The sequence below is a fragment of the Zonotrichia albicollis genome, chromosome 1 (assembly GCF_047830755.1).
Source record: "Zonotrichia albicollis isolate bZonAlb1 chromosome 1, bZonAlb1.hap1, whole genome shotgun sequence".
Classification (NCBI taxonomy): Eukaryota; Metazoa; Chordata; class Aves; order Passeriformes; family Passerellidae; genus Zonotrichia; species Zonotrichia albicollis.
In genome coordinates, this window is record NC_133819.1 from 5,779,391 (window position 1) to 5,799,203 (window position 19,813).

Genomic DNA, 19,813 nt, shown 5'->3' on the forward strand with positions numbered 1-19,813 from the left:
GCATCAGCACTGCCTCTCTGTGGATTTCAGACGAATGAAACAGAAATATTTTTATAGCCAGCCTCAAGTTTTTATCTATTTGTAGGTGTCTTGGTGCTCCCCAAATAGGGATTAGGCCCTTTGGAAGGAAGAATGCATTTTATGTCTTGACTTTTCAGGGCTTTTATGCATCCAGTCCTCTCTTGCTCCCAAAGGCCATTGATATTGTCCTTTATTTTTGCCACTCATTTGTGTTGAGAAACAGGCACTGGCAGCTGGGAAATTATCAGTAATGCAGAATGCAAACAATCTGTTTTCTATTCTTGTGGCCTATCCATGCTGTGGGATGGTGCACAGACCCTTAATTATTCACCTGCATTTGTTCAGATGCTTGCAAGTGGCTGCTAATACCAGGTGAGAAAAGAATTTAATAAAAATGGAGGGAGAAAGAAGATTTTTTTTAAAAAAACAAGGATAGTTTGAGGCAAGGATGAGGAGGGTGAAGGACATATGGCAGTGGTACTGGTTGGGGTATTCTGCTATCCTGGTTCCAGCTCAAGATTCTGCAGAATTTCTGATAGGCTTTGCTTTACTTATCTCTTAAGTCCAGATCAGAATGGGAACAACAGACTTTATCCACAGAAGTAATTAAAATGTTGCACTTCCTGGCAGGGGGAGTTAAAATCAATTTCTCAAATGCAAGATGAAGAGCAATTGGCCAGGCTTCTGCCATGGGGGAAAAGGATGCAGGACTGTGATGCTTGGGAGCACAGCACAAACCCAGTGCTGCAGAAATCCAGGAGCTCTCCTGGGATGCCTGCTCTGAGGGGCACATTGCAGAAGACATGGAATAACCTCTCCATTTCACTTGGCAATGGTCCTGGCTCAAGGACAATTTCCACACTTCTAAGCTTATGGCTTAGCTGGGAAAAACCCAAAGAGGTGCATGAAGAGTGGCTGGAGGTGTAGAACATTTGCCATTGAGGTAAAGCTGAGAGAGAGAAATGTGTGGCCTGAAGAGGGGACTGAGCTGACACAAAACAAGTTGCCAAATACTTGCCAGGCTGAAGCAAAGAGGAATGGCAAAATGTGCCCTTGTACCTTCTGCAAATAGGGGAATGATGGGCTTCAGCTGCAGCAGGAGCAGCTCGGGTAAAAGGTCAGGAAAAATTCCCAGTGTTTTGGATAGTTCAGCTCAGGGATATTCCCACAGGCTCTCCTGGAACTGGCACTGCAGGAAGTTCTTAGACAAAGCTCTTGCAGGGATGGTTGAGATGTTGTTGATTGTACTGTGATCCCCTTAAAGGGATTTATCCATCTGGGTTTTTTTCCTATTTCTTCCAGTTGCCACTGACATCATTGGAATTCAGTTCTTCAGCGTTTGGGAAGTCCTGCCACAATAGCAATCCCCTGTTTGTAATCAAGAGGATTGCAAGAGCAATCAAATGCATATTGAGCTGATGTGCAGCTCCCAGGATTGTGGGGGCACAGAATCAAGCTGAGAAGTGCCTGTGCTATAACTGGAGAAGCTGGTTATTCTAAAGGATTGAAAATCCATCTTTTCTTTCACAGGGAGATGCTCACGTGAGGAATATCACAGGTTATATTTAGTGTTACAGAGGCACAAGGGAAATCTCATTAGAGCCCAACAACAATGATCAGTTATAAAAGGAGCAGGAGCAATTTGTAAGCCCTCAAAAAAATACTGTGTCTGTGTTCTGCCCTGTCCTCACTGTCAGCTTTCCTGAGAGAAGGGTCTGTGCCTGCCTGCTCAGTTAGCCCTGATACATCACATTTTATTTGCTGGGAGACTTCAACAATGAGCAGCAAACACTCCTGTTCCTATTTTAAACACATGGAAACTGCAGAACGGAGAAATAAAATGACTTGCACAGAGTCACAGAGCAATTTCATGGCAGGGCACAGACCAGAGTCCAGCTCCCTTGCTCCCAAACCCATGTGCAAGCCTTTCTTTTCACTGACCCTTATTTTAATCACCTTCCAATAAATTCTCTTGGCCCCTTCCAGTTGACTTCCATGGGAGTAATGCCAGGTATCAAATGAAGTCACCCAGAATATCAATGCAAAAGAAGGCAGTATTAGATGCAAAGAAAGAACTGAAGGAAAGGGAAAAGCAAATTTTACAAAAAAGAATAAGAAGGAATAAGTTCTAGTGCCAGTCCATAATATCATTCCCCTTTTAATTTGTGCCTGATCAAAATTAAAAAAAAAATAGATTGCTAATATTAATAAGTGAAATGAATCTTGAATTTTATAATAGCGGAGGAAATGAAAGGACCAAAGTAATATTGTGTTGTTAACTGAGATTTTAATAATGATTCTGTCCTCAGTTGGTGCATTTATTCCACAGAAAGTAAATCATTAATGAAGAGGAGGGGAAAACAGTTTTGTGGTGATGGATTTTTGAAAGAAAAGTTTAATTTTGCTTAACTTGTAGAAACTCTGAAGTATGCTTGGAGCACTAAACCTAAACTACCACCACCTCAAAAACAGTTTGTAGAGGGGGAATTTAACCAAGGGGCTGTTGATGCCTGGGGTAGGATGGAGAGATGTCCAAGGGTCCATCCCAGGAGAGCTGGGGTGAGGGAAGAGGTGGCTTAGAGATGTTGGGGCTCATCTCACATTTTCTGTGGAGTTTTGCAAGATCTGCTTCCACCATGGACTCAAATCTCTCTCAGTTCTCTCTCAGTGAGGGTATTTGACTTCCCAGGTGAAGAACAAAGCCCTCCAAGGCTGATGTGGCCCCTGCCCACCACTATCTTCAACCACAGCCAAGCAGTCCCCAAAAAAGGTTCCCTGGAGCAGCAGCCTGTCATATTTTCTGATAAATCCCTTTGCCAGGATTTCTTCTCCTTGGAAGCTGAGATGCCTCAGAAAAGAATGAAGACAATAATTATCTGATTGCTTCTCCTGTGTTTGCTGCTTTGGAATGTGGTTTGGAAATCGTTTACCTACAGGTGAATGTTTGATTGGTTTCATGTGAATTGTTTTTACTTAGTGACCAATCACAGCCAGCTGTGTCGGACTATGAGGAGTCAGTCAGGAGTTTTTTACTATTCATTCTTGCTAAGCCTTCTGTCTGTATCCTTCTTCTCTAGTATAGTTTTAGTATGGCATTAATATAATATAATATAATATAATATAATATAATATAATATAATATAATATAATATAATATAATATAATATAATATAATATAATATAATATAATAATCAGCCTTCTGAGAACATGGAGTCAGATTCTTCATCTCTCACCTCATCCTGGGGACCCTCACAAACTCAACAGCAGCCCATTTCACACTGAGCCCCCTGGTTTGGAATGTCAGACACAGGGAAGTTCATGGTCACACAACGGTGGAGAAGAAAAGCGTCTCCATAGCTGAGCTTTGCTGCCTAAGTAAAAGACAAATACAGAACATCCATCCCTGTGTGTGTGTGAAGGAGATCGGGGAAAATGCACAATTCCCCAGATTCCTTAATGAGCACAGCACCCCAACGATGAATGTAGAAATTTGCAAATTAAGCCACATTTCTGTATCTAAATTACCAAATCAATAAAGAGATGTAAACATTAAACAACATTATATGAGAGCCTGGAGTGTCACCACAAAAAATTAAGACTATGTAATTAAAAGTACAATGCAATTTATTTTTATATTGTTCTTCATTCAAATCAACAAATCTTATTACTTATCCAAAAATGTAAAGCAGGCTGCAAACTAATTCAAAAGATGAAGACAAAGTGGTTATTGCAAAACCTATGTTTCTTGTTCCCTTGCATCTGGCAACAGTCATGATTTAATATTTTAACTACTGTAATAGGTTATACTGCCGAAGAAAAGTGCATTAATTACTATGGGAAACCTAAAGAAATCTAATTAAGAGCAATAAAATCACTCTTATTGACTGGGAAAAATAAAACTACGCAAAGGGAAATGAGGGATGAAAAAACTGACAACGCACAAATACTAATAAATGTCTGCACAGGGTAGGAAACACACTTGTGCTGCTACTGGGGGTGTGGATTTGAATTCTGGCTGGAGATCACAGTTTGGCTGCAGCTCTCCTCTCACCCACTGGAAGCACCTTCTAATTAGCTGCAGCTCAGGGAGTTGGGTTTGCTCTGAATGCAGCCCAACATGTCCGAGCAGAGTCAGCCCCACTGGCTGTGCCTGAAAAAACACACCAGTGTAGGAGATGGAGCTGCATTTCTGGGTGTAGTGTGGAGAAATGGAATCATTATCTCAATGGGTGCCATCCTTCCTGCAAACTCAGAGAGGACACGTGTGAGGAAACAGCCCTGAGTCCCAAATTCTCAACGTGTTCTGCCTGGGGACACCACAGGAAGAAATCACCACAGGCAAATCAGGATCCATCTTTCAACCAGCCACAGCCCTTTGAAGTCATGTAAAAGGAGACTTTCTGCGTGAAATATCCACCACCTTGTGTGCTCAGCCCCAATAAAGCCATCTGCTGGCTTCACCATCAGGAAGGTACAGCCCCATCCATGCATCCACAGGCTCCCCAGGGATGCAGGGCTGCTTTGGGAGCAGGTGCATCTTGCATCTTGCCAAACGTGTTAGGAGGTGTTTGTCTGCGTTTTCCAGATGTGAAACTGGATGGGACTGTCTGCTTTTGTCATTGTGAGGATTGGATTCTAGGATTGTGATTTTGAGATTTCATTTCTCATGGTCTCGAGCATTCTTGTGATGGCAAAACTTATTTTCTGCCCACCTTGTCTGCTCTCATTCCTGAATCCCACCAATGTCAGAATGTCTCTGGATGTTAATAAAGGAGAGCATGCCATAGGGTCAACACCTACACTAAACACTTAAACAAAAACATGTGTTTTAATTACTCCAGCTGATATTAGTAGTATTAATGCCTTTTCAAACCAGAAGTAACCCTTTGATCTTATATATTTATTTCACACATAAAATAGACTGCAGCAGTTCTCTGGTTCTGGATTCAGTAGCTTGTACATCAATAATATCTGCAATTATGATAAAGTAGTAGAATTAACTTTGCACAGTCCTTCCAGGATTGCAAATCTTCATCAGAGGCAAGAGGAATTGTCTGAGGAATAAGGATTTCTCCATTCAATGGGTGCACACCCTGTCAGAGAGGAAGAAACAGAGTGAAATCTTTGCGAGAGATGATGCTATTATGGATGTGTACTCGCACAGAAAGCCAGAAAAAGGGCACTGCAGCACCTCAGCTATATTTTGGAGGTATCACTGACACCCAAAGTTGCACGGTTTTGTGCTCAAAGGTAAGCACGTTCTCCTTTCCCACCTTCGCCCACAGGAAACAAGGTTGCAAAGCAAAAAGCATAGACAGGGGTTGTTAGAGGGAATTTTGATTGACTGGGGGTTATTTTGCAACACAGAAACATCTGAGCAGCAATGCCTTTTGATTAGCAACGAGTTTTTATGTTGAACTTTGCAAAACACACAAGGATTACTCAGGAAGAGTGTCACACAGACCATGTGCAATTATCTACACAAGGGTTGCAGAAACAGCCTTTAGATGTAAAACAGGAATAAGCAAAGCTTAAATTCACTCTTTGAGAGGAAGATAGAAGAGGTTTTGATGTGGTAGCATCTGCAGGCCATTGTATTAGGACTTGCCATGCTGTACATGCTCTACTAATCCAGGATCCTTAGTCATCAGGACTTTGTGTAGTCTGTGGAGCTCTGCACTGCCAGACACCCAGGGCAGTGCAATCTCAGCTCACACAGTGCTGTGCCTCTGGCCCATGCATGGAACTGCTGGGTTTGGGGTCTTAGGGGCACACAGGGGCTGTGAGCTGCTGCTCAGGAATGGAATGTTTCAGCTACCTGAGTTTTGGGACTGCCTCTCTGCTGTGGCATCCTTCAGTCCAGTTGTAAATCTCTATGCACTGTGGGGTACAGGGAGAGCTGCACCACCAAATGCCTGAGGTGCACCACTAGCACCAGGACAGGGGAAGGTCTTAAGGGTGGTGCTGGGATGAGGCTCAACTCATTTTAGGTATTTACAGAGTAGACTTCTAAGTGGGAGCTGCCACTCTGGCCTTTCCAGGCAGAAATAGGAAGGTTTATTAAGGAAAAATAGGTGGGTTTATTATGCCATTCATCTGCCCTGTTTTAAGCATCTCCTTTAAGAAGAGATGAATCACTGTGGATTCCATCAACAGTATTGACTGGCTCTCCACTGACTCACAAGGGAGCCACAGGTGAGCTGTCCAAGAGCAGATTTCTGCTTTATTGGGGTGAACCTGCCGAGAGCTTCGTGCCCGTGGTGTAGGACTTGGCAGCTCTGAGCAGCTCAAACTGTGGCATTTCAGTCAATAACTGCTTCAGCAAGCTCAGTATTTTTGGAGAAACGACACCCCTCAGGAGGAGTTTGCAATGTTAAGTAGATAAAAGGAACAGCAGGTGGGAAACAGAGGTGGCCTGTTTTCAGTAGGAAATGAAGTCTGTGCTTCCTGCTCCTGCACCACATGCCTCAAAACCTGTGTCTCTTTTATAGCAGGTTTTCATATCTTCAAGGAGACATTAGTTCAGGTGTGAACTCATCATAGTGATGATTAGTTCATGATGACTGCTGTCATCTCCCTCCCAGCTGAAGGGGTCCTGTTGTAGCCATATCTCATTCCCCGTGGCTATTGCTGCTCCTTATCCTCGGAGCATCAGCTGCCTCTGAGGAAGTCTTGAGCCATCAGGAAATAAACTGTCTGGGTCATCAAGCAAGACTGTGCCTAAAAGAGAGGGAAAAAAACCCATCAGACTGTAGGAGCAAGAAGCAGAAAGGCAGCCCACACGTGTAAGAGTGGCAGCCTCTACAGTGTGGTGTGTGTCCACACGTCGCTGCAGAAGCCATCTCCCTTCGGCTGTGATCGCTCTCGACTGTTTGCAGTCTGTGTGCCGTGACGTGCATGGAATATTACAACAGAAATGTGCATTCTTGTTAATAGGTATGGTTTAGGATGATTGTTAGCAGAGCATAAGGCCTTATTGATTGAAAGTGGCATATGGCAAGGATGTATAATGATTCACTTTGGCTGCTAGTTCGAAATCCTATTCACGGGTGGAAAAAAAAAACCCTGCTCTCCTTTGCAGTCAGGCTTCATTCTTTCTGCAGCGTGTTTTTCAAACTGGGCTATTTTACAAGTGATCCCTAGGAGAGATTTCCTGCTCTCCTGGGTGTGTGCTCAAAGCTCTTTTCAGTCTTGCAAGGGCAGGTCACAAGAACAAAAGCTGAAGTTATCATATGCCTCCCTTTGAGCAAAAGGTTGTTGCAGTTCTCTCTCTAAAACTTTTTCTGGGTATTTTGTGTTTAGGAAAGGTGGTGGACTTGAAAGTCTGATCACAACAAATACCAGGAATAGGTACAAAGCTGGTTTCTGGCAGCATTGCTTGGTGCCTGGTGGGAAAGGGTGTAAATCCTCACCTGCAGCAACAGTCTTGTGGGAATGGTTTTGGTATTTTTTCCAGCTGCATTTTTGAAAGACAAAGATGCCAGTGCCCCAGCAGGCTGCAGGAAAAGTGAGCTCTTCTCTGGATCCAGCTACTCTTCACCAGGGGAAAAAAATGCATGTTCCTACATGGCATTAGCAAACACAGAGTAATTAACCCGAGGTAAAATCCCAGTGAAGGCAAAGCAGACAAAGTATTAATAAATGTGAACTGACAGAGATAAGCCCTGAGGACCTCATCTATCTTCCCCATGTGCTAGCAGGTCCAAGTGAAGCTGAAGTTGTCTCACCTGGTTTCCTTGTGCAGACTGACAAGGTAAGCACAGACCTTGCACTGGGTAGAGGTGGCACCTTGTGAGTGCTGAGTGCCCCCATCTCCCATCTCTGGTGTTTCTGAGGGATCTGTTGAGCCTCAAGAGAGTTGTCCTGAAGGATGACAGCTCAGAGTGGCACTGTCCTGGTGCTCTAGAGCAAACATGGCTGGAAGTGATCCCAATGCTGACCCCAGCACCCCCTCACCCACCCCTGCTAGGGCAGTGCAGGTCAGGGTTTGGCCAGGTTGGCTGGGCATTGGAGGAGAAGGTGGTCCCAGCAACTCAGAGCTGTCTGGCACCTTCACTGAACAGGGAAAAGCTGCAGGCACTGATCCTAACCCAAATGGATCAGCTCATACAGGAAGATGACTTACTGACAGAGGGAAAGTGTGTGATCTGTGCCATTCCTACAGGCCTGCAAACCTCCTGACCTTTATCTGGCTGATGTGCAGTGATATCTGGACACTTTTATTGGCAACAGCACTGAGAGCAGTTCAAATGACATTCACTTCACTACTGGAGGCACAGCTTTTGCATTTCCCCACCAACAAATAAAGAGCAGAGCCTTCCTATATGTCTTTTCTGGGAACTGATGCTTTCTAGGAATTGCTTACAAAGAATTAAGTAATCTATTTGATTGTCATCCAGAAGTCTTGGGCTTGCTAAATGATCTTGCACAATTCTTTTTATCCAGGAAGATACTCCTTCAAGATGGTCTCAAGGATTTTCCTGTGGTAGGCAAAACAGGGCTCCCTTGAATAAACTAGCTCTGAACAGGCAAATAAATGGAATGCCTTTCACTGTACCTGTCACCAGTTTATTTACTCCATGTCCGCTTTCTGCCATAAAAGTCTTGAGTGATTTCAGCACAGTGAAACATCTGCACTCATTTTCAGAAAATAACAACAACTGCCAATGTATGAAATCACTATTTTCTCAGAACTCCCATTGTTCAGTGTCCGGCCCTTATTGTTCCTCATCTCCTGTGAGTGGTTTACAATCAAATCCGCTTTATTTACAGTGGAAAGCAAAATATGTCAGAGCAAGACAATTGACTATAAGCCCTCAGTCAATAACAGCTCATTTTTGTGCATGCTAAAGTGTAGTCATTTCTTGTGCTCATTGAAACCAGTGGCAAAATTCCCACTTGGAGGTGTCAGTCCAGTCCTGTGCCAGGTGCTGGGCTCCTGCTAAGCCTAAGCTGGTACACCTCACCATGCACCTTCTAAACCTGGATCCAGCAGACACAGACCACATTTCCATAGGCTTCTTGAGCCACCCTGCAGTGAGCACTCACAATTAAAGACTTGTATCAAACAATACTTTAGCATTGTTCAACTGGTTTGGTGCTTAGGGGCTTTTGTAAGATACTGTGCTGTCAGCAGACAAATCATCTCTATCCCACAGTGTCTCAGTCTTTACTTTTGGTTTGTGGCCAACATCAACTCCCACTGAAGGCCTTTCTTATACAGTTTTCCAGTGAATGCCTTCCATGGGGTCATCACATCTCAGAGATAAACACTGAAAAGCTGAAGCATGCTATTAAGCTTCTTAAAACATTAGAAAGACAATCATTTTGACAGAAGAGATGTTAATCACACTTCTGTGAAAGCTTTTCATCTTCAAAGCATTTAACCAACATTAATTACATGTAATTGGCTTTTCCAATGTACATCATGCAAAAACACACCTTTCATGTCACTTGCTGCTATCTCGCCCAGGATTTCTGAGACAAAGCTGTTCCTCTTCAGTGCAGCACAGCTTCCTGAAGCCACCTGAGGCCTCATCTTGCAACTCCCAAAGGGCAGCATTTAAAACAGCAGTTGCACAGAATATAAACACCTCAGCTGAAAGGAGAGATGTGGGGGAAAAATGAAGTCATCCCACTCAGGTGCCTGGAAAGCTGTGTCTCTATTTCCATCTGAGGAGGCTCCCTGAAGTTTTGCTGTCCCTGTGCCTGGGGATGTCCCTGCCTTCACCAGGCCCATCCAGGCCCCACAGCCACTCTGGTGTCTGCCTCAAACATCCAGGATGCCCCAGGCAGAGCAAGGTGCTCTCTGGACTCCAGCAGCACTGCATTTGGCAGGCTAGAGTGAAAAGAGAAGGGATCTCATTTCCCATGGATATCTTGTCTTCAATCACCTACCCAAGAAGTTGAGAATTTGGGTCCATTCCTTTCATCTGTCAGGAGACGTCTGAAACCCCCATCTCCACCACCCTGCCTTGCTTTATTTCCATGACCTTTTCATTGAAACAACTGCTACAGTCAGCCACAAACAACTTGAAAAACTTTAGATTTTGATTCCAATTTACAGTGTGTGTGAGACCAAAAAATCCCCAACTTTCTTGCCCAGTGAACTGTCAGGATTCAACGAGGAAATCCAAGTTCCATGTGTCCTTGAAAGAGCTGGGTAGTATTCAAGCTCCCTGTAGCTCAGGGCTGAAAGAAAAGGATTTTGGAAGCATAAGTAAAAAACATAGATTTCACCAAAAAGGATTAAAGAAGAAAATATCCAAGGAAAGAAAAAATCCTGTTTACAGGGATTGGATCACAGAGAATTTATTCTGGCTATGAGCACTGGTTGGAGGATAAGGTTCACAACAGGTGAGAAACCAAACCCAAGCACTATCTGGGATCAACAGCACCATTCAGGTCAGGAGATAGGTGAAGGTCCTGATAAGTGTATTCCCTCTCTTTGGCTGCCTTTCAGAAGGCAATATTGAAGGTGATGTTATGCTTGTTTTCATATTGAGTGTGGAGCCATTTACAAGCTGATTAGCTCCATCACTGTTTATATATGTAGCTAATAGAGGTAAAAAATGTGCTGTTAGTTCAATGGCTCATGAAGGTATGAAAACTCCACCTGGCAGCCTGGCATTCATGCATTCCCTTGAACCAAATAAATGTGCTTTCCCAAAAGTTCAGGACTTTCCTCATTTTTATTCTTAGCCTTCAACTTTTATTCTTAACCCTAGAATAGAGCCCAGAGAATAAAACCCTAGAATAAAACCCTACACAGTCCAGAGAATGAGTTTCCCATGGAGTTGTTTGGGTCTGGGATAATAAGTTCCACGTCTTTTGAACTGTCTTGGACATTGAAAGGCTCTTCATCTCTCATGAGCATCTGCTAGAGAAAGGGAATCCTGCCTGGTATGGTCAGGCAGAAAATCAGCTGTGCTGAGGATTCAAAATGCCCAGGGACTTGACCTCAGATCCCAGAGAGGGAGATTTTTAAAAAAAAACATTGAAGTGGCAGGTTCCAGTGCAAGTCCTAGTTGTGCTCCTGAATCAACAAGATCCTGTAAAAATCCCACAGTGCATCACCTGTGGCTGTTTATTTTGCAGACTTCTTCAGCACCTCATTCTCAAGATTATAACTCAGTTATTGGCCACACAGCTCTGTCAGACTGCTCCCACCCTGGGAGTTAAGTAAATGGTTGAGTGTGTTATTGGTTCAGAGCTAGGACACTCTCCACCTTGCTGGATTGAGCCCTGTAATCTGTTCATATTTCCTTTTCAACTCCTGCGAGTAACCCCAAGCAGGCTGGGAACACTAAGTGCAAAGTTGCAGGAGATGGCTGTGGCAATTTCTGAATGACAAGAGCATTTAAAAGAAATGTCAAGAGTCTGTGGGCTGCGAGCTTTTATGTTTCAAGGAGAAACAAGAACAAAGGAGGGACAATAAATCAAACAGCAACAGCTTAGCATGCTCCATCTCTGAGAGTTAACCTCTTGAAAGCCACGGCCCCGACACAGCCAGGGCCACAATCCTTTGATGGGGTCCATTATTTTGTACAAAGTGATGGGAGCAGCAGGGTGGGCTCCTCCATGCATGCCCAGGGGCCATGCACACTGTGCTTTGCTTGACATGTGCTATGCATTTATGGGTTAACATCAAACATGAGCTGATTTATAATTTTTAATCAAAAAAGGATTATAACCTAATAAATCCTAATAACGTATTCTGTCTGGAGGTTATGTGGTGTAGTCATATAATACACTGGTAGCTTTGCTCTCCTGAGCCTGGAAAATGGTGTAAAGTTTTTGATTTGTCAGTAAACTGTTCCTTGGAAATGCTTAAATGGATCAAGACTCTCCAAGCACCACGGTGCAAATGATGATCCCCTTTCCTGCTCTCACAGGGTTTGGAGCACTTGAATGAGACACCCTTGGAAGCTTGCAGCATCTCTGTGTGGTGAGTATCTCCTCTCACTTTCAGAGGCCAAGTATTTATGGCTAAATGCTAATTATTGGCAGTTAGCTGGTTGAATCTAAGCATTAAACATATCAAACACATCACTGATGTTAGCCAGAGCCCTGAGGAGTCCTCCAGCCTCCAGAGGGTGAGGGCTGGTTCGTAAGGGCACAGAATGTTTTGAAGTTTAAAAATTATGACCACACTAAGAAAGACTTAACCCTCCCTACTGGATTTCCTGGGTTTTGGTTCTCCCACCCAGATAGACAGGTATTATCCTGGGGAATCTGTGAGTAAGCCAGACCTGTCAATTATCAGAGGGGATTTCTGAGCCTTCTGTTCCCAAAGAATGATCATCTTCCCTCCCATCCATACTCTGCCTCCCAGCAAAAGGCTGTCCTGGAAGAACATTTACTTCCCATGAGACCTAATTAACATTACAAGACTAATGGAGACTAAGCATAAAGAATTTTTAAAAAGTCCTTTGACTGCAGAGCCAATTTTAAAGCTGCTCCTCCCTTCTCTTTGTTTTCACACAATAGCAAAACCACCACAGTGAGGATAGGGCAGGGGTCAAGAGGTCCAAGGTATTTTCAAGTTAGTTTTTACCATCTTGCTGTTACCTCACGCTCTTCTGCTATGTTTGCACCCATCTGCTGCTTTTTCCAGCCTCCTCCTAAAGCTGCCTTCAGCCAGCGATGTTCTCTTTGTGTGAGAGCAAGTGCATGTCCTGATAAACCTCCATGGGTGGTCAGGAGAGAGACCTCAACAGAAACCTTCAGTCTTGCCACATCTTCACCCCTGCTGGAGGATAAAGTCACCTGGAGCCTGATCCCAGCCCTAGGAAACTCCAAAGGGCTTTGGAGCTATTCCTTTAACACTGGTTTGCTAATTAAGGAAGGATTTCCAAGCCAATCAGATAAAGAAATCCATCAGGATCAACTAAGTCTATGTCAGTAGAATTGCTCTCACTCAGGTGCCACAGAATCAGGTTGGGAAAAGACCTCTGAGACCATTGACTACAACTTTTGCCTGACCACCACTGTGTCAACACCACCACCCTGTCCAGCCATTCCCCAAACAGCCCCAGGGATGTCACTCCACCACTTCCCTGGGCAGCCCATTCCAATGTTTAACAACCCTCACCAAGAAGTAATTTCTCCTCAAATCCAACCTGAATCTCCCCTGGTGCAGCTTCTTGCTCTGTCCTCTCACCCTGTCAAACATGAGAATGTGGAGCAAGTGTCCTGTGCCAAGGGGAGAGGATATTTCTCAGAGGTGATCCACTCACAACCCTTTGGTTTGGAATCTTTTTCCAATACAGCTGCAGTCTTGCAGATATATATCTGGAAAAGGCAACTTTATGAGATTTTTTTTCCACTAGGCTCTAGTTGAAGCTTCTACTTTCTCCAGGGTTCAGCTAAAACCATCCTGGGCTGACAGTCTTCAATTGGAATCTTTTGTGATACCCAGCTAACAGTGCTTCCCAACAGGCCTTGGACATGGAATTCATACACCTTCATCCTAATTTTACCAAAGCATCCTAAAATACTGCTCCTGCCACACTCTCTGTGTAAAGAGGACACACAAAGAGCTCTTCTCTCTCCCTGGCTCAGAGGAAATGGTTGCCTTCAGTTTTTATTGTACCAGCATTGCCTGGATTCCTCTAATAAAGGCATCTGTCTGGTATTTTCAAAGTCTTCTTCTGGGAAATAACAGCTGTGCTTTCAGTGTTTCACTGAAATTCAGGATGGAAAGGGGTGTCTGTCTCCACACCTAGGCCATTTCTTCCCTTGCACTGTTTGAAAACATCTCCTGCCCTTCACTTCATGGTTCTGGTACCAAAGCAGTAAGCACAGCTCACAGTGCTGCTCCTGCCAGCCCAGGAGCCAGCCAGGCTGTGCACAGATGAGGATGTTAGATCTGAACCCATTTCCTGGGAAAGGGGGATGCCTGTGTAAACAAACAAATGTTCAGCCAAGTTCTCAAATCAGAAATTTTTCTGAAATCTCTGAGTGAGGTTTATCCAAAACTGCATGAAACTCCAGATTTCCAAGAACGGGTCTTTCTGGAGCTGGCAGAATACACCCCAAATTCCTCCAATTTAAAGACTGCTGCAGTTAGAAATTAATTTTTTCAAAAATCTTAGTTTAAAGCAAAGTCCAACTGCAAACAAAGAAATGAGAAGCAGAGAAATTTGCCTAATTTAGACAAAGTGCTCCAGAGAGCAGCCTCGTTCATTGCAGCCATTCCCCTTCACCAGCATCTTTCTAGAATATAAAAACTGGAGTTTGGAGAGCAGGTAATCCACAGATCCAACTCAGCTTTTAATTCTGCTTTGCTCTCAGCACATCTTGACCCCAACCCTGGTCCAAAAGGATGGATGGATGTTACTAATGGCTGCATTCAACAGGCAGAGCTCCAATCTGCTCTCCCCTCCAGCCAGTCTGGGCTGTATCTGCAGCATCTGACTGTGCCCTTAATAGGCAGCTGGATGAGCCCATCTATTACCACCACAACCCTGAAACCCACAGGCTTTCCAGCCTAAAATGGGGAGCAGCCACAGTTTGGATTAAAGAGAGCAAGGGCTGTTTTGGTGGAGCTGCAATAGATCTTTTCTCTGAGGGTGAGATAGCAATGGAGCCATGCCACACACACCTATGGCTGCTGTCACCCAGAATGCACAGGCAGCATTTTGGGGAGCTGGAGATGCACTCCTGGGGTGCAAAACAATTCCTGCATTCCTGCTGGGAGAGACACAGAGAGCTGGGAATTCTCAGGGTGGTTCTTTACCTTGGCAAAAGCATCTGCAAGAACTCGTGCTGCAGTTTTGGGTTTACAAAGCCTGAGAGTCTATTGCAGGTCTTAAGGAGTTGTTACCATTTTTTTATGAAGGCAAAACACTCATTAAGGACTTCTTTAATTGCACATAAGCCCTGATCTTTGTAGCTCCAATTTTATAAAATTGTGTTCATCTCTCATTGCCTTAACCCATCGGAGGTTACAGAATTGTCCCCAGTTTTTTAAGACCTGAATTTTCAGTCATGTTTTAGAGTGTCCTGGGACTGTGATGAAAAATGAGCCTTTAGCCTTGCTCATAAAGAAGTGATAATAATTAGAAAATCTCCTGGCCTGTGCAGATTTTATAACTCCATAGATACCACAGTATTAACATTCTGTTTGTCCACCTGTTAGAAGAAACAGATCTGAAGAGTCATAACTCTAAAACAGTGGGTGACAATTTAATGAAAAATTGAGCTCTGCATTTAATTTCCTTTTAAGTTCAGTTGAGCATTCTGTGAGATCAAAGGGGCTTTGTGGCTTGCAAATGATCTATGATATCAGAGAAACAGATTATAACCCAGGCACAGTTTGGTATTTAAGTAAGTATCTGCTTTTAATACCCATGTTTAAAGTAGGCTAATGGAACTAAAGCATAAGGATAATTTCCTATGATACAACTCTATAATCCAGTTTAATATAGCAGTTGAACACTAAAAGCATATTTTGAATTTATTTCAGTGCTTTCCCCCCCCCTCTGGAAAGCATTCTGAGACACCATAAAACATTTTTAACACAACAAAAGGTCTTGCCTTGGTCTGTAAGATTTTGGAGCAGGGACTGCATTTATGCACTTGTAGAATGTGTGGAGAAGTGAATCTCAGTGGGTTCAGTATATGAAGAATAGATAAACAACAGCAAAACTGCATGTCAGTGAGGAATTACTTTTAGTGCCGGTTCTGGAGTTCTGCTTAGAAGGATTCTATCTTCCCCCTTCACATCCATGCTACATAATTGTGGGCAGTGGGCTTGAAAAAAGATAATAAAAAGAAACAAAGCTATTTAATGGTTAAAAGTGCTTCTGTTTTATTTGGGTTCTTTGTTTTTGTTTTTTGCCTTTTTTAAACAAATCCCTGCAGCAGCAGATATGCCATATTTTCCTTTTCAGAAATGCACCAAATTACACCTAGCCAGGGGTTTCCCTCCATGACCTAGAGAAGATGCTGCTGCAGCCTCTCTTCTGCTGCTTGAACTCTTCTTCCTCTTTACTACCTTAAATTTATGGACAATTCATTCTTGTTTGCTCTCCTGATAGTGTTGTCCTTCAGGCTATCAGGTCTATTCCCCCTCAATGTTTACCTTCCTGATGGGCCTGTGTGCCATCATTATGTACATCTGTCTTTCCCAGGCAGGAGGAGTCACACCTTGCAGAGCAGTTTGATGTTCTCCTGGTCAGTGGTCCTTCTATCTCCACCTGAATCCATCAGATTTGAACACCAGGGATGAGAATTGTGCACACTGTTCCACAGGAGGCTGCACCAGCCACATGTACAGAGGCATTAATGCAGCTGCAGCTTGGCTAGAAACGTCTCCTGATGTATGACAAGCTTGTGTGAGCCTGACATGATGTGGTGGGATGTTGGTAGCTCAGACGTCTCATGATGAACCCATGCATCTGGGTCTGCAATCTCAGCAAACCCACAGGATCTTTGATTGTGTCAGGAATTAAAGCAAAGTGCATCCAGGGTTTACAGTTTCACCCCCTTTCTGCTATTTTAATCTGTGAGGTCATCCAGACATTGCTGTAGGATATCTGGAGCCCCTTCAGGACTGATAATGCCTCTCAGCTTGGTGTCACCAGCACATTTCTGTCCCTCCCTTCCACCTTTGGTGCCAAGATCTATCTCTATCTTTTGTCCCCTAAAGTCTCTGTTCCACTCAACTGATTCATATCTTCCCAAGCCAATTCCTTGCCCTTCTCATAGTCTACTGCTTATTTCGGGGTTTACCAACTAAAATAATCATTTTTTATGTGCTCCTGCATAAAAAATGAGAGGTTTTGGTGGATGGAGAATGATGATGAAAACTCCAGTCAAACTGGCACCAAATTTGAAGTTAGATCCATTTTACTAATGCCCACAAGGACTAGTCTGCTGCACATCTTTGGTCTGGAATATCTGTTGTCCTTTCTGTAAAAACAGCAACAAACCCCTCATGTTTCCCTGATTAGAGGCAGGTTGGAGATTTTGATTTCCTTGTCACTGATTTGTAGAGGTGATCATTTTGCTTCTCTTGTGATTAAAGCAGCTCTTTAAGGTGGCTCAGGCAAGGCTATCATGGCCAGTTTGGGATGCTGTTGATGCTGTGTAGTTCTGCTACTTGCAAGGAACAAGGCTGGTATTTTCAAACCAATTCAGAGAATATGCTGAAAAATCAACAGGACCTGAAACCTGATTCCTCTGCTTTGAAAGTCTAAGTTTACATCCATGATGCTTTTACATCCCAAATTCTGTTTCTCATATCCCCAAATGAAGGACAAAGCATCTAATTAATCACAAAAATGCCTGATTTGTTTGTTAAAATAGGTATGTGGTAAATAGATGTAGGGATATTCAGGACACTTGGGGCAAGTCAGTACCATATAAAATCTACTTGTGCTCCTCTGTAGCAGCAGCTGGGAGAAGTTTGACCATTTCTGATGGCACTGGACAGATATCTCCTGGGAACGGAAGATGCTTCTTGTGTCTACCTGAAAGAATTTGCCTTGAGGAGCATTATTGGACAAATAGATACAAACCTACTGCAAAACAAAGAATGAAGTTTTGGAAGAAGCTGAAGAATAATGATTTGAAGTCTGCAGAACAATGGGAAGAGATGGGTCCTGGGATTAGGGCAAGAAGGGGAACAAAAGACCCCACACTGTGTCCCAAAGACTTCTTTAACATCATTGACCCTATTGACCCATTTTCAACTGAGTTCCCTGTTCTGAAGGTGGACAGACTGAGGTCAGCAGCTTTGCTTGGACAGGAGGAGCAGGAGAAGCATAAGGAAGTGTCTTAGGATAAATGAAAATATGGAAGTATCAAAGCTTGGCCATCAGTTGTAGAAGAATAGGATAGGTGCTTCAGTTTTCACCTCATTAACCCAGTTGTTCCACTGGATAAACAACTCTGCCTTGAAGTTAATCTTCAAATAAATATGCTCTTAAAATCCAGTGGGTATTTATCTAATATAGGATAACTGTCTTACTGAAGCTAAATTAAATGCTTCTGGATAAACTTAATTTGGCCTCCTGTTGAAATGGTTTTCTGAATGAGATGGAGAGGAAATGCTTAACTCTTGTTTGGAGTAAGGCTGGTGGCACTCACTGGTGGCCAAATACTCAAATAGTCTGTTCATGTTCACTGTGGGTTTTAACCCTTCACAGGGATGGTCAATCCCTCCTTAAATCTCTTGAGACCTTGACCACTACAACACCTGGTAGAACTGAACTTCACAAACTCGCCACATTTTCCATGGTGACATTTAATCTTGAATTTCCTGCCTTCTACTCTTTTTTTTTTTTTTTTTCACTATGCAAAATAAACCCTGAACATGAGCTCCCTTCCCTTTGGAACCCTCACAATCCTCCAGCCCAGCAGGATTTCTGGCTCCTTCCTGATCCTCCCAGCTCTCCCATCACTGCCTGACGCCTTCCCAGTGGGCTCAGCAGCCCCTCTGCCTGCAGCCTCAGCCACTTTCACACCTCCTGGCTTCCTCTCACCACTCCCCCTCTTTCCCTTGCCACAGGCCTGACAGCAGGAGCTTTTATCACAGCCCTTCTATTTAGCTCCCTTCCACAGTAAACACCACTTATCTTTTCAATCTCTCTCCATATAAGATTTTTTTCCCCCCCAAGTCTCAAATTATTCTTGTCATCCTTATCTGAACATCCTTTAATTCCCTTGGCAGTGACTTATAGCATTCCAGATGAGAGAGAAGCCTTGGTTTTATACCACACTGAAATTTACTCCATCCCATTTCTTACACATCCTAACCTTTTGTTTGCCTGTTTGACAGAAGCTGCACCCGAGCTGAAAACTCAAGTGAGAAGGGTACAATAATGAGTCAGAGATATTTCCTGTTGGTCAGTGCTGTTACTAAGATAATTCATTGTTTCTAAAGCTTTTTGCAAGGGCATTCCCCCTCTGAGCTCATACTTCCAATGCAATACTCCAGCTAGGAAGCTGCAAACCTCCTCCCATTGCTGCCAGCAGTTCAGGCCCTCCAGGGTGGAGGAGGCACCTGAAATTAGTGGCTGCAGAGGTAAACATTCACTAGCCCCCACAGAGGACAGGTATAAGTTAACAAAACTCAGGATTTTTTTTCCCCTAATTAAAATCTTTGTGCTTGGTAGAAGTTTTTGTAAACCTTTTGAAGTCCCTTTAAATTACCCTGCCATCTATCACTGCAGCAGTCTCATGATAGTGCTGCATCTGCAACTGATAAGCATTCTCATATTCCTTGCTACCCCTTGTATATGGATTATTTTCCATCCCACAGCAGTAGTTTAACTGAAGGATAGCAGGGCAAGGTCTCTCACCTTGATGTGGGTTTATGTGGTGCCTAACAAAGTAAGACCTTGATCCACAGCTAAGCCCACAAAATAGGGCTGCTAATACTGACTTGTCATGTGCTTTCACACTGTCCACTTGCCTATTTCAGTTATGACCTTCAGAAATTCTTTATTGCCTATTGTGGACACAGGAGTGATGTTAGCCATAAATTTTACCACCTTGCTTTTCCATCCTTTTCCTGTATCACTCTTTCTTCTCTTTTAGTTTGTGTCTTCTTGCCTGTCAGTCCTACATTTCGAGTTATTTTGGATGCAATTGTTCCCTTGTTGAATATATGGCCTAACATGCTATGCACTCTTCCAAAAATAAATATAAATTAATAGTGCCTTTATCACACAAACCAGCCCACTGAAGTTAAGAGAACTCCTGATGGAAAAGGGCCCAAGGTAAATAACAGTAGTAGAATGTGTCCCTAAGAGTTTGTCTTAATTAAAAGTATAACTACAC

At 43.4% G+C, this 19,813-nt stretch overlaps 2 long non-coding RNA genes across 8 annotated transcripts in view; one reads left to right on the top strand and one right to left on the bottom strand.

Moving 5' to 3' along the window:
- LOC113459954 (uncharacterized) overlaps positions 1–19,813 on the top strand; it is a 48,583-nt gene that overhangs the window by 11,564 nt on the left and 17,206 nt on the right. Inside the window, exons 3-5 of one of the 3 annotated variants that reach the window (XR_012581919.1) lie at positions 1,324–7,775; positions 11,917–11,969; positions 12,639–12,776. This is a non-coding gene — a long non-coding RNA (uncharacterized LOC113459954). Of the gene's footprint in view, positions 1–1,323; positions 7,776–11,916; positions 11,970–12,638; positions 12,777–19,813 lie in introns of those variants that run through there. The other 2 variants (XR_012581927.1, XR_012581924.1) reach the window with 2 other exon arrangements.
- The window catches only part of LOC113459952 (uncharacterized), a 33,391-nt gene continuing 17,206 nt past the window's right edge, over positions 3,629–19,813 (bottom strand). For 2 of the 5 annotated variants that reach the window (XR_012581941.1, XR_012581931.1), the window contains 2 exons: positions 7,435–16,224; positions 3,629–6,742 (listed from right to left, as the gene is read on the bottom strand). This is a non-coding gene — a long non-coding RNA (uncharacterized LOC113459952). The remainder of the gene's footprint in view (positions 6,743–7,434; positions 16,225–19,813) is intronic. The other 3 variants (XR_012581935.1, XR_012581944.1, XR_012581943.1) reach the window with 3 other exon arrangements.